The 15182-nt window shown below is 42.7% G+C and overlaps 1 pseudogene; it reads right to left on the reverse strand.

Annotated features, from left to right (window-relative positions):
• LOC119804381 overlaps nucleotides 1–15182 on the reverse strand; it is a 32925-nt pseudogene that overhangs the window by 905 nt on the left and 16838 nt on the right.

Consider the following 15182-nt stretch of genomic DNA (forward strand, 5'->3'; position numbering starts at 1 on the left):
TACTGTGACTAATATTCACACACCAGAGCAAGCTGTTCTAAATGACAGTGGGGGGAGGGGGGACAATGTGGGAAAGGAAGCAGTTCTAAAAGTAACATGCCAAACACTGAGGGGTACGAGGGTAGGAAAGAGAAGCTCCCAACTGCTTTAGGGGTGCTTCTGGAATGGCCACATGCCTGAAGATCTCACATTCATTACAAGACTTTGAAAGACAATGTGGTCTTATTTCTCTTCCATAAAAACCCACAACCAATCTGCACACTGTTGTGGAAGCATGAGGGTCAGACACAAAGTATAAGGCGTGGGCTACAAGCTGAGATCTAGCAAACAGCCACACGCTTCTTCTCCCACCTTCTTCCCATTCCAGGATTTTCCATTGTGTGTGAGGGGGTCCCTGTTTCAAGTACATTTTGCGATGAAGATATTGAATTATACAACTCCTAGCTCACAGGGCCTCACCCTTTCGACCACCAGGAATGGACAATAAAAGCAATCCATGTGGTGAACCGACCAGAAATTAGGTGAAGCAGTTGCCATCATTCATATGCGGCTTGTACATTATAAAATTTATGATGAAACGTCATCCCCAGTGTAATAGTGCTGTGGTAGGACATTTAAGAGGTGAGTAGCCCTTTAAGAGAGATGGGCCAGCTTCGGGGGGAACCTGGTGTTTACACAGGGATGAATGAGCTCTTGGGAGGATGAGTGTATTCTTATAGAGTGAGTCCCTGGTGTTTCATGCCACGTGATCTCTTATATGCGTTCCTATTGTTCTATGTCACCTGAAATGTTACAGTGTACCATGAGATCCACAATGGATGCAGCTGCCAGATCTTGAATTTCCTATTTTCCAAGCTGTGAACTTAACAAGCATCTTTCTTTTTAAAAGTACTAAGCCGCAGATATGTTGTCATAGCAACGCAAAATGGACTATGGAAGACAAACAACTGGTTCTTCTAACACAAATACACCAGTCTTATGAGTTCTTTTCCATAACCTGTACATTTAAATTAGAAATCAGCACCCAGAATAATAAAGGCTAAAATGTACTGCATTCTTAGTATGTGAAAAGCAGTAGGTTATACCCGTTGCATATATTATCTCATTTTAATAACAACTTAATTTAAAGAATTCATTATAGCTCTTAGAAGTACCTGCTGTCACAATTAATTATAGATGAGGAAGAAATGCAGAGAAAGAACAACTCGCCTGGGGGTGCACCATGGTAGACCGAGGATTTACACCCCAGTTGATAAACACCGTGATAGAAAGCTTATACATATCCCCTAATCCATAAAATAATTGAGATCACCTCATTATACCTTCTATTCTACTCAAATTGAATTTTATTGGCTCATTTGTGGTTTAAGACCTCCTTAGTCCTCCCCTCTCCATGAAAGAATAAATTAGGTAAAGAGGTAGAGAAACAAAGCACATTGGAAGGAACAATGAAAAATTCGCTATCTAAATAGAAGGAACCTACAGTTTGTGTTTAATCCTAGCTCTGCCATAACCTGACTTGAAGCACACTGTTGCAAAAGTGGAAATGGGGGTCACTACTTAAGCTGCACTATATCCCAAGCCTACACTGCTGTTCGGGAATGGAAGTCTCAGAAGCACATCCCCCAGTGCTCAATTTCTTCATCTGAAAAATGGGCTTAAATATAATCTATAATCTTTTGAAGAGAGCTGGTTAAATAAGTTATAATGCTAAGCACACAACTGACTTTCCATAACACGGGTTCTTCCCTGCTGCTCGCAAAGTGGATCATGCTGGCAATCAGAAGGCCAGGTCTCTGGGTCCAGCTCTACTAGTGACTCAACATGCAACAGGCAACAAATTGCTCCCTTCTTTGCCCTAACCTTGACTTTGAGCTCTTCAATTATCTTTCTTCTCTGGCATACAGTGATCCTTGCTTCCATGTTTCTTCCAGAAAGTTATTCCAAACCACTCCACTGTTAAAATTTCTTGCTAGACCACCTTTAAAAGGCTTCTTCCTCAGTTTCATCCCCAACTCTTTCCCACTGGATCCGGGTTTTTTTGTTTTGTTTTGGTTTGGTTTGGTTTGGTTTGGTTTTTGGTTTTTCGAGACAGGGTTTCTCTGTAGTTTTGGAGCCTGTCCTGGAACTAGCTCTTGTACACCAGGCTGGCCTCAAACTCACAGAGATTCGCCTGCCTCTGCCTCCCAAGTGCTGGGATTAAAGGTGTGCACCACCACTGCCTGGCTCAGATCCAGTTTCTTAATTTCGATTTAGAGTCCTTGATCAAGGACCTCCCATGTGAAGCCTACTCTCTCCTTCAGTGTGAGTTAGACTATGCTGAAAGCCTGGATTCCTAAAGCCACCACTTACCATTATTACTCCTAAACACACACTTAGAACCTAAGCACTTTGCACTGTGTCTGAATCATAGTAAATGCTCACTAAATATTTGTTGAGCAATTAGTGAAGAGAAAAAACAGCTGTAATAAGCCATTTTCACATCGAAAAGGCCCTACTTTAGACCTGAGTCAGTATTCACTTTTCAAAATGATCCACAAAGTGAAATTTGCAGTCCCATTTTTTTCTCAGTTCTCGCTGGCCTCTCCATTAATAGAGAGCCCAACAACTCCATAGAAACCTCTCTTCAAATCATTTGCATGGATATGTGAAGAATGAAGACATTTGATGCCTTCTCCCACTCCGCTCAAGAGAACAGTGCTGGAAATAGAGGTACAGGCACGTTTGTGCCCAAAGAGTCAAATTTGCAGTACTTTCAAACCTAAAGTGCAGGTAGGTGAAGAGCACCCACGCTTTGAAGAGGAAAATTAGAGCTTGCAACTCAAAGCCACCAGCTAGCCTTTCTAGTATAAGCCTGGCATTCTAATGGGATAATCCAGGCCACTCTTCCCAAGCACAGTGCCTGACCCATCTTAAATTCTAAAACATTTGCATTTCTGGAAGCAATTTCAAAGTTTATATGCACTTATAACATAGGCTCTTCCTCTAGCCACTGGTCAGAAAATGTCCCTTGCCTATCCCCCCCTCCCCCCGTTACTGCTGCTCTTTTCCTTCATTAACTGCAGAGTGAATGCTCCGCCAAGCTGAAGATCTACCCTCTCACTCTTCCTGGCACGTATGTCACGCATTAAGCGCTACTGGCTCTGCTAGGTCTCCCCGGAGAACCACAATTGCCTGTGTTGCTATCGTATTTCATCTTGATTCCGCAGCTCAAGGCTTTACCGGAGAAAAACTTATTCTTTAAAAAAAAATGAATAGAGGAGTTAAAGGAGGGATGGAAAGGGGAAAGTGGACATAAGAAGGAGGAGGAAGTAAGGAAGGAGGAAGTAAGGAAGGACACCTTCACCTGTTGGTTTTGATTTAAAGACAAATTATAACACTCTTGTGTAAAAGGCCTGTGTCTATAGCCTTCTAAACAAACCTGCCGGAAGGTCCCCTAGGGTTAATGGGAAGTATAGACATAAATAAAATGAAATCTGAAGTTATGAAATTTTGGAACTAGAACACTACCAACCCTACAGTTCTGGGGTTGTTGCCTAGGTAACTCCTTGGTAACTCAGGTGTGAAGATCTGTATGGGGGTCAAGCTTCCTCCAACTATGCTTAGCACGTAGGAATGCACCATTTCCTCTCAGATTGCCTTCCCAATATGCTGAACATACCCAAGGAGAGAATGTGACAGATAGAGCTGAGGGAAATGGCTCCTCATCTCAGCTTGTCACGCTGGGGACTTCTCCGGATGATTGATCTTCACAGTTATAGCCTGAATCAAGTTAACAGCTTGGCTAAGACAACATCAGGAAGAAATAAAAAAGAATCATGAGAGAAAGTAAATGAAAGCTTGGAAGACAGTTTTTAAATCCAGATCTTGATTTAAAAGCATCTTCAAGTCTCTCTCTCTCTCTCTCTCTCTCTCTCTCTCTCTCTCTCTCTCTCTCTCTGTCTCTCTCTCTCTGTCTCTCTCTCTCTCTCTTTCTCCATCCTCTCATTCTTTCTCTCCCTTTCTTTCCTCTCCTTCTTTTATACCACGTATCACAGTAAAAGTAACATACCTCCGGCAGTGTCTGAGCTCGTACGTGGGCTGTTTTTCTTCTCCCATCACAATCTCTCCTATCACAATCTCTCCTATAAACAAGACTTACCAACTACTTACCATGTAATTCACTATTCACTTATCTTCAGTGGACAACCTGTGCATGCAGATCTCAGGCACAGCTACTCCAACGCATCCATTTCTGCACATCTTCCAGGCTGTCATAATCCTGCTAAGGACTCCAGTCTGTTGACAACTTTCATTGAAAGAGTAAATGATTGTGAGGTATAGTGAACCTTTGGGAAACCACTCCAGCGTCCCTACACCAAAATCCGGATTAGGATTTAGAGTGACACTTCTAATCCTTTAAATTGATCCCACCTGTAAGAACTGACCTAAATGCATTGACCCAGAGATTAACAATTAGAACCCTCTAGATGGGTGCATCCTCCACAGGCTAGTGCCTTCAACCTTTCCAGCCAGACTCACATAGCCGTGGCTGTGGCCTGTGTGTTTCTCCTTTCTCTCCATCTGTCTAGTAACTACAAAGCTCCCTTTTCTCCAGGACTGCCACTTCTAAATGCCAGAACATTCATGAGCTGTTCTGGTCCCTGATATGAATGATAATGCAGGCTGGCTCCCTGAAAACTACAAAGTAGATGACATTTCTCTCCCTTATGGAGCCCCCTTATGGGCTCGCATTTTCTTTCCTTTGGAAAGGGGGTTTCTAACTTCCCTGCACTCCAGTCCCTCTACTTCCTTGAGAGTTCAGATCTCTGCTTTTCCCATCATCCCTCCCTCTGGGTGCCTGCTCACCATTTATTCAGGACGCTACTCTGGAATACAGAGTTTAAAAGTTGAGATATTAATGAATAAAATTACTTCTCTTAAGTAACGGTTACTACATGACAGTCATTTTTATAATAGCTTAATTCTGGCATAATTCACCTGTCATATTTACTCTCATAAAATGTATGATTTAGAGTATTTTGGTATACTCACAAAATTTTTTTTTATTAAAAATTTCCGCTTCCTCCCCGCCTCCCATTTACCCCCCTCCCCCCTCCACTCTCCCTCCCTCTCCTGTCCAGAGAGCAGTCAGGGTTCCCTGCCCTGTGGGAAGTCCAAGTTCCTCCCCCCTCCATCCAGGTCCAGAAAGGTGAGCATCCAAGCAGGCCAGCGCTCCCCCCCCAAAGCCAGTATGCGTAGGTTAATTTTTACCAGCCTCCCTTCCCAAAATAATATTTGTTTTCCCCACAAGCAAATTCTATCCCTTGTTAAAAATTACTCTTGGTACCCCTTTGCTCCTATGCCTAGGTAACCACAGATCTGCTTTCGTTTTCTGTAGCCTGCCTTTCCTGGACACATATAACTAGAATCATGCAGTATGTGGCCTTTAGTATTTACCTTGTTTCACTTACCATTATATTTCCAAGATTCATTTTTGTCCCATCATTCATGGGCACTTTATTCCTTTTTATTTATGTAAAAGGATTCTCTGGGCACTTGTGTGCATATATGCTCGTGTGTGTGTGTGTGTGTGTGTGTGTGTGTGTGTGTGCGCGCGCACAGAGACAAGAAGATCAGTGTCATCCTCAATCACTATCCACCTTTTTTTTTTTGATATGGGGTTTCTCACTGAACCAGAATCTGTCTAGAATGGTAGCTTGTGAGCCTTGGGGACCCTCTTGTCTCTGCCTCACAATGGCTGAAATTACAAGAGCACGCCACTGTGCTCAGTCTTTTTATGTGTGTTCTGGGAGATAAACTCAGATATCCATGCCTGAAAGTAAGCATTTTACAAACTGAGTCATCTCTGCAGCTGCAATTGCACCTAAAATGTTCAAGAGGGCCAGGAGGTAGTAGCGCACACCTTTAGTCCCAGCACTCGGGAGGCAGGCTAAGGTGACTCTCTAAGGTGAGGCCAGCCTGGTCTACTAAGCAAGTTCAAGGACAGCCACAGCTACATAGAGAAACAACATCTCGAAAAACAACAACAAAGACCATTAAGTGGAAATATTTTTCTTTTCTCTTGGGTACGTACATAGAGAAATCCTAGGCACATGTATCCCCCCCCCACCTTCGTTAAGTGCCTGCAGAGGGAGCCCATTCTTTCCTTCCCCCTTTACATAAATTTAGGGGATTGAACTTGAACCTCTAAGATTGTAAGTTCCTTTACATACTGACCACTGAAATGTCTTTCTTAAAATATTTTTGAGCAATATTTGCTATCTTTCTATGTCTGAGTATTTCGTCTGCATGTATGTCTTTGCGCCACGTGCATGCAGTGCCTGCCAATGGAGGCCAAAAAGGGGCGTCAGATTCCCCAAGGCCAGAGTAACAGATGATTGTGAGCTGCCATGTGGGTGCTGGGAATCGAACCTGGGTCCTCTGAAGGAGCAGCCAGTGCTCCTAACTGCTGAGCCCCATCACTGAAATTTCTTTCGTCCACTTAGCAGTAATCGCAAAGGTCTCTCTCCATTTATCATGCTTATCATTCCCAGCAGGAGGTATTATCAGTATGTATCTTTTAAAAGGACAGTCTGGGGTCAGGAGCAATTTCATAATTACCAATTACTGTGCACGTCCTCACACGTGGCACTGAAAATGTATTATTTATTTTTCACAACAACCCTAAGACACAGAGACAATTCTGAACTTCACTTTACATGCGGAAAAACTGACTAAGCCCATATGTGGCTTGACTAAGGTCACATAGTTAGTGAATGATGGGGTCATGACTGGAATTCAGGGAGAGTGGGTTAAGAGCCTGGCACTTAATAATTTTGCTATATTGCTTCAGATTGCACAGAAACAATAGGAAGAGGATTTTATGCATATATAATTTTGTGTGCATATGTGTGTGTGTATTTATCTATGACATTACAAATGGGCTTGGTTTTCTGCAGTTTTAACTGAACAGGTGGAATTTTGCTCCAGCTTTCATAGTCAGGCCAGAAAACAAAGCCCGCATAAAGATCAATGCTGCCCTCTGGTGGTCAGTTTTGAAACTGAAGTTAAAACTAAAGCAGTAATGACAGCACATAGCCACAGGATGTCACTATATCATCATATAAAATCCCTCTAACTTGAATTTTTAATATTAATATAAGGGTACACATGCTGGCTGTGAAAACATTTTGTGCTGCAAAACAGTACAAAGTCATTAAAATATTTTGTTTATATTGACTATAGTATATGTGTGAATTTGGTTTTTTTGAGACAAGGTCTCACTCTACAATGCAGGCTGGCCTACACTTACGGCAATCTTCCTGCTTTGATTGGAGGTGTCAGCCACCACACCGAATTTACACTTTATTTTATTCTATGAGACAAGGGCTCATGTAGCTGTGGCTGGCCAGGAACTAACTATGTAGACCAGGCTGGCCTAGAACTCATAGACCTGCTTAATTCTACTTCCCAGTTGCTGGGATTAAAGGCATGTGCCATTACACCCAGTGCAGTTATTTTTTAAATATGACATTACAACATCCATGCTCTCATTAAAACCACAGACTACGGAGTTAAACTGGACCTACCTGCAAACACAGGATCCACCTTTCCTAACTTTCACTTCTGAAGGCCATTCCCCATAGCTTCTCCCATATACATTGACATGAAATGTTACATGGATATTTGAAGAAGAATTTAGAGGCTGGAAGAGATGGCTCAGTTGTTAAAGAGCACTGGCAGAGGGCTAGGGTTCAGGTCCCAGCACTTACATAGTGGCTCATAATGTCTATAACTCCAGTTCTGGGGATTCCAGCATCTTCTTCTGTCCTCCCCACAAAGCAGGCATGGATGTGGTGCAAGCATCCATGCAGACTAATACTCATGTGCATAAGCTAAAGATAAATCTTTTATTTAAAAAATAAGAATTTGAAGAGTTTAAAGTTTTGATTTTAAAGTTTGTTGCTTGTCATTTTTTTTGGTGAAATTTCTGTGGTTGTTCTTTGACACAGATTCTCACATATAGCCCAAATTGGCCTCAACTTGCTATGTAACTAAGTAGAAAACTATATTTATTTTTATTTTATTTTAAAATTTGAGTGTTCATGTGTATATGCACATATGTTTGTGTTTGTGTATGTGTGTGTGCATGTGCATACATGCTACAACATGCTAGTACAGGTCAGAGAACAACCTGAGAGAGTCAGTTCTCTGCTTACACTATGCGAGACTTAGCTACCAAACTCAAGTCATGAGGCTTTAGGCCAAATGCCTTTACCCACTGAACCATCTCATTGGCCCTGACACTGAATTTGTGATCCTCGTACTTCTGCCTCCCAAGTATTGGAAGTATAATTGTACTTCTTAGTAGAAACAATATATATTCATTCATTCTTTTAAACATACCATTCAACCAGCCATTTTGACAAACTACTGAAGTTTTCTGAATTTAAAGTGTAAGCATTCATAAAAATCAATGCATTGTATGTTTTGACATTTACTTAACATTTATTGACTTGGATTTCAGAGTTATCTTGATGTGTGAGCCAGTTAACTCCAACAACTTTAGTCAAGCTTCAAAGTCCTTTGCAGGCCCTTCAGAACGTCACAGGCCTGAGGCATTGTGCCTATAATGGTTGAAAATGAAAACTTCTGATTAATATTATTATCATGTCACTTATGTATTATTTTTATAGCTGTAGAATATTTGTATCTATTTCAAAGTGGGCCCATCAATATTCTGTCACTAGAGATTTAGTTGGTTTCCAGTTCTCCCATTATAAATGAGGCTACAATGTGAAATCTTTAAATATAAACCTATTTATAATATATTAGATGATTACTTTAGGATGAATTCTCAGACATGAAATTTATCACATCAGTGTATATGAAGATCGGTTATAGTTCATAGCATATGTGGTGCAATTATTTTACAACTATTACAAACAACTTGTGCTCTTATCAACAACAAATACAAGTTCCCATTCTACTGTTTCTCAGTAGATTTGCGGACCCTCCAAAATGACATTTTGTTTTAGTATGTATTTCTATAATATGTGATTGAATTAAACAATCTGTGGGCAAACTATTTTGTAAGCCAAACCCTGACCGTGCTTGATGAATTACCTTTTTCTGCATCTAAGGTTCAAGAATAGGCAGAGAATGCTCCAAATTAGCATCTCTCCTCACTTATGCAAAACTACAGGGTGAGGGGCCTGTGAGACGGCTCAGTAGGTAATGGTATTTGCTGCTAAGATTGAGAACCTGAGTTCAAATCCTGGAACCCACAGGGTGAAAGGAGAGAGTTGACTCCCATAGGTTGTTCTCTGACCTGTGTGTGGTGGCACACATATGACCACACACATGCATGAGTGCATGTATACACACACACACACACACAATGCATGTGCATACATGCACAAAGTAAATAAAAATGTAGTTAAAAACTAAAGCAAAAGGAAAGAACTGTGTAGTGTCTAATACTATAAAAGCCTTACAATCAGATAGTAAAAGGGATTGGTTCTGCTACCTTTCCCTGTCAGAACATTATACAGTTAGGATTATTCATATAAAACAGATGTCATCAAATAAATACACTTGTGTAATGTTTGGTAGTTGAAAGCAATCTGACAAAGTAGAAAGACTGTGTGTGTGTGTGTGTGTGTGTGTGTGTGTGGTTTTTATGTAGTGTTCATTGTCTACCTTACTGAGTACAGAGAGTAATTGCAGTTTTGTACACAGAGAAGTTATTAAAGGCAGCTTCCTGACCTCATTTCTAATCAGTGGGTCTCACATGGGGCTGTTCTTATGATGGGCTACATAAATGAGATAAATATGAAAGAATATTCTCAGAAATGCCATACCAAACAAGGGTCTTGCTTGTAGTTTACTAAATACTGTTGCTGAGAACAACTAGCCGAGTCCAAAGAAACATCAGCCTGCCTGCCTGTCTGCCTGCCTGCTCAGATTCTCCTCTCAAGATCTCAGGACACTTGAGTCAGGACACACGTCTTCAGTTCCCAGAAAGAAGGGGAGCTGTAGATGGAGGCTGTTTGGTTTGTGGCTGCCCAGACCCAAAATAATCATATAGATTATTTTAACTCTATTAATTAAAACGTTGTTTGGCCTATTAGCTTAGGCTTTCTGTTAACTAACTTTTACATCTTAAATTAACACATTTTTACTAATTTGTGTATCACCATGTGGCTGTGGCCTACAGGTAAGGTTTTGTCTGGTGTCTTTCTCCTTCAGTGGCTACATGGAGCTTATAAGACAAGCCCAAATTTAAGCATGTTAGTTTTTTTCTATGGTATTTGTTAGCCTGTGGTCCAGACACATGCTAAAAGGAGCTCCTAAGAGGCACAAAAGGCAGCATAGCTTTAGATAATGTTTGCGAACTCAAGAGAACAGAAATAGGAGTTTGAAGAAGCCACAAGCCCTGCTAAGATCTGAGTAGCCTTGAGTTTGAGGAGACAAAAGGTGCACAGGCATTATCATCTGTTAACCTGCCAGTCGTGCTGCAAAGAACAAAGACTAGAAATGAAGAAGAGGAGCTAAAAAGTAGCGTGGAGTAGCAAATGCTTCACAAAGTTAATAGGCACTTCTTGAAGAACACCGATGCTGGGAAACATCCGTCCCTGCATCTCATGGTGTGTTCCCCCCTTTGATAGTAGAAATGTGGTAGGCTAGATATAAATGGATTCTAGCAAATATTGCAATCTAGCCTCCAGTTATAGCCTAGAAGCTTCATTGATTCAAATAATTTGTGTTTCTGTCACTTGGCAGAAAGCAGTATTAGTAGCCACACCTGTTACCAACAACTTTGAAAGAGTGAAAATAAGCTCAAACTCTCCGACCTTTCGTCAAGGTGGAACAGAACTCACATCTGTGGGCCCTCACAACTAACATCACCATTTCAAAGCAGAGGTAGTGAGATGGCTCAGCCTGTTAAGGTACTCCCCACAAAGCCTGACAATCTGAATTTCAACCCTGAGACCCACATGGTAGAAACCTGCATTTAAAAATGTTTCTCTCCCCCTCTGCCTCCCATTCCCTTCCCCCTTCCCATGCCCACTCCCTGCCCATGTATTCTGAAACAGTCTCACTAGCCTCAAGCACTATAATCCCATTGGCAGAGGCTCCTGAGTCCTGTGATCATTTATGTATGCCAACACTTTCAGCTAAAAGGCCCATCTCTTGCTCACCTTTTCATTGTGTACTCATAATACGTTGGGCTCATGTGTTTCAAAAGAACCCTCTCACCAATAGGCTAGACACAGGCACATTATAGACTGGGGTCGAAATTACCTGGAGTGAGTGAGAAGGAAACATGGAACACACAACAAACCCACTTAGGACTTTATTAGAGGGAGCGTATACAGGCCTGTGAAAGTCAGTGTGCAGAGAGAGAAAGATGGTGCATCTAGCTGTTAAAAGCTGCCTAGTCCATGCATACAGGGAGTTGATGTGGCTACGTCATAGGCAGATGACCGGGCTTACGCATGCATGCAAGGGTTTAGCTGAGTCATATGTGGATGATGTAACCACATGCACACAAGGGCTTAGCTGAGTCATGGTGTGGGAGGTTCTTCTGTCTATGCATTGCTTTTACTGGTTAATGAATAAAGAACTGCTTTGAGCCTATGGCAAGGACAGAACAGAACTAGGTGGGAAAAACTAAGCTGAATGCTGGGAGGAAGAAGGGCAGAGTGGGAGGGACACATGGAACCACTAGAGACAGACACTAGGAATTTTACCCCGTAAGCCACTGCCACATGGCAATACACAGATCAATAGAAATTGGTTAAATTAATATATAAGAGTTAGCTGCTAAGAAGCTAGAGCTAATGGGCCAAGCAGTGATTTAATTAATACAGTTTCTGTGTGATTATTTTGGGTCTAAGCTAGCTGGGAACGAAACTAGTGCCTTCTTCCAACAGTCATATGTGGATAATGCAGCCATGCATGCATGCAAGGCCTTAGCTGAGTCATATGTGGATGATGTAATCCATGCTGTATGTGGGTCACACGGGGCCATTAGGCACTTCTGCCTGAGAGCTTGTCTGCACATGCATGGCCCCTAGAACCCAGAAGTATCAGCCTTCTTGTGGCTGAAATCATTACAGAGGTCCTATGTCAGATTCTCCAGTGTCTCATAACCCTACACTATGGAAGAACATTGCTTGCTTCTAGCAACAGAGTTTATTTCGCAGTGAGATGTTACTATGGCTTGTGTACCTGGGCTTGAATAAGAAAGATGAAATAGTGACACTCAATGATCGGTTTTTTCCTCAGATCCCAGAGCCGGTGTCTCAAGAGGCCAGCAGCTGAAGCTCAGCTTTGAATAGGCCAAAGCATTACCTGGAGAGTGAGCACATTCTACCAGTAAGATAGAGGGACCTAGAAGAGGAGCATGGAATGCATCCCAGAATTGTTAATAACCACATACCTTCAGGCACCCAAAGGATACTGCTATCAGCAGCTTGTACTCTAGAAGGAAGGGAAAGGGGGCTCATCTAGGACAAAAGGAGGTGCTTCTGGGCTGGATGGGGCTCAAAATGCTCTTTTCCTCTAATCTCATATGTCTGATGAGGATCCACTGGGATGTGAGTATTCACCTGTCTTGGAGTTTTATTGCTGTGATGATACACCATGACCACAGCAATTCTTATAAAGGGAAACATTTCATTGGGGATGGTTTATAAGTCAGATGTTTAGTTCATTATCAGCATGACAGGAAGCATGGTGGCAGGCAGCCAGACATGGTGCCAGAGAAGTTTCTGAGAGTTCTACATCTGGCTCCTCTGGCAGCAGGAAGGAAGAGAAGCAATGATCCCATTTTGAGCATCTGAAACTTCAAAATCCACCTCCAGTGACTTCTTCCCACAAGGCCACACCTACTCCAACAAGGCCACACCACCTAATGATGCCACTCCCTCTATGCCTACGGGGGCCATTTTCTTTCAACCCACCACACAGTTTCCTTCCTATAACTGACTGCCATCATAAGGGTTATATTTCCACTGGTGCCTCTTGTTGGCTGCTGGATGTGATTAACTTGTTCAAAAATGTTCCCTCAGCACTCTCTGCATCCTGCTGGTGGAGAAGGTATTCAAAGACATTGGCTGTACCAAATGCCAAACACACTAGAGAGGTCAGATTGATATGTGAAATAACCATTAAAAAGTGATGTTTCCACCATATGCAAGAACTGTGTAAAAGAAAAAGAATATACATTATACATCACAATTTGGATGCCACAGGATAAACAGATTGCAAGAAACATATCATCTGAGCTAGAGAGATGGCTCACACCCTAGACCAAAACATTCTGTACGCAAACTACTCCCTGGATAGAATACAATGTTATCTCCATAAAGGAACTGGACCCTTAGTTGGATCCTTAGACTTCTGTTTGTGGTAGGAACATATGTACTTCTCAATTCTGAAATACAAGGTCTGGATATTAGCCACACCTGTTGATAATAACCTTGAAAGAGCAGAACTCTCTGATCTAAATCTAGGTGGGACCTTTGTTTGAGGTAGAAACACAATAACCTTGAAGGGATAGAGGTAAGTTCCAATTCTCTGACCTTTAGTCAACATGAAAATAGGCTCACATTTTCGGGCCTCCACAATTCTTCCCTTTTATTAATTTTAATAGAGCCCGTGCTTCTGCAACAGGACATGTGATTATGTCTGCCTTAGGCGAACACTTTCCATTTCCCAGACCTACCCATCTTCAGAACATGCATTCCAACTATGCAAATCAATGTCTTAAGTACCGGTGGGGGTGTAGTGATGGGCTGTGGGCAGGCCTGCTTTTCGTCCCGCCCGGAATCCACACACAAATTGTATTCTTTTAAACACTGCTTGGCCCATTAGCTCTAGCCTCTTACTGGCTTACTCTCACATCTTGATTAACCCATATCTAATAATCTGTGTAGCACCACAAAGTGGTGCCTTACCAGGAAGATTCTACTGTACGTCCATCTTGGGCCGGAGCTTCATAGAGTCTCCCTCAGAGAAGAGAGGCATGGCGATTGCCCGAGGCATCTGACTGAGCCATTTACCTCACTTCCTTCTTCCTGTTCTGTCTACTCCACCCACCTGAGAGCTGGCCTATTAAATGGGCCAAGGAAGTTTCTTTATTAACAAATGAAATCAATGCAAACAGAAGAGTCTCCCACATCAGTGGGGGGGGGGGGAATCAAACCATCACTGACAGCTGATCTCTGTAAACAAAGGGCCTCCACAGAAAGACCCTCTCTAGCAATGGCAGTTGAGAGAGCTAGCTAGCCCTGTGGTCATGAGAGTGAGAGAACTAGCCCTGCCCCACACCAGCTACAGCACACAGGAGAGTGGGCCCTGCATTTCATCTGGGCATCACAGTAAACCAGACCCTGTTGTCAGGGGTGCAGGTGAGCCAGCCTTGAGGGCATGAGAGTAAGAGAGCTGACCCCACTCCTTGTATTCCCACTACAACAACCAGGAGAGAGGGCCCTGCACCTTGCCTGGGCAAAATAGTAGAGCTGGCCCTGGTAATAAGAGTGTGAGGGACCTAGATCTGAGGGTTGGAGAGTAGGAAAACTAGCCCTGTTCCTTGCTGTAGGCTGCATTAGGTGAGCTAGCTGAGGCAGTGCTGGAGAGCTTGCCCAGGTAGTGAGAATAAGGGAAAGCTAGCAAGCTGACCAACCCACCTTCCACCCAGGACTATGAGGTGGCCCACCCCAACATCCAACCCATAGATGAACTGCTGGAGCATGTGAAGAAGACAAATCTACAGATCCAAAACACAGGATCTTCATGACCCAAGACAACAACAGGATATCCAAGAGGAGCCCCAGTGAGAGCCCATTATCAGTGGTGTAGCAAAAGCCAGAGGCCTTGAACCAGAACAATGACTCAAGTAAAGATGAAAGTACCCCCTTCCTTGGGGAGTCAATGAAGTCTGACATACCAAGCTGAGGCAGAACCAAGCTCATCCCCGCTGTATCAAGGCTGAGCAAGGTATCCCACCATAGGGAATGGGATCCAAAAAGCCAGTTCATGTACACAGGATAGGTCCTGGTCCCATTGCCACTCCTCCCCACAGTAGATCAAGCCATATAACTGTCACTCACATTCAGAGGGCCTAGTTAGGTCCCATGCAGGTTCCCCAGCTTTCATTCCAGAATCCATGAGCTTCCACAAGCTCAGTT

Source organism: Arvicola amphibius, chromosome X (genome assembly GCF_903992535.2).
Source record: "Arvicola amphibius chromosome X, mArvAmp1.2, whole genome shotgun sequence".
NCBI classification, from domain to species: Eukaryota; Metazoa; Chordata; class Mammalia; order Rodentia; family Cricetidae; genus Arvicola; species Arvicola amphibius.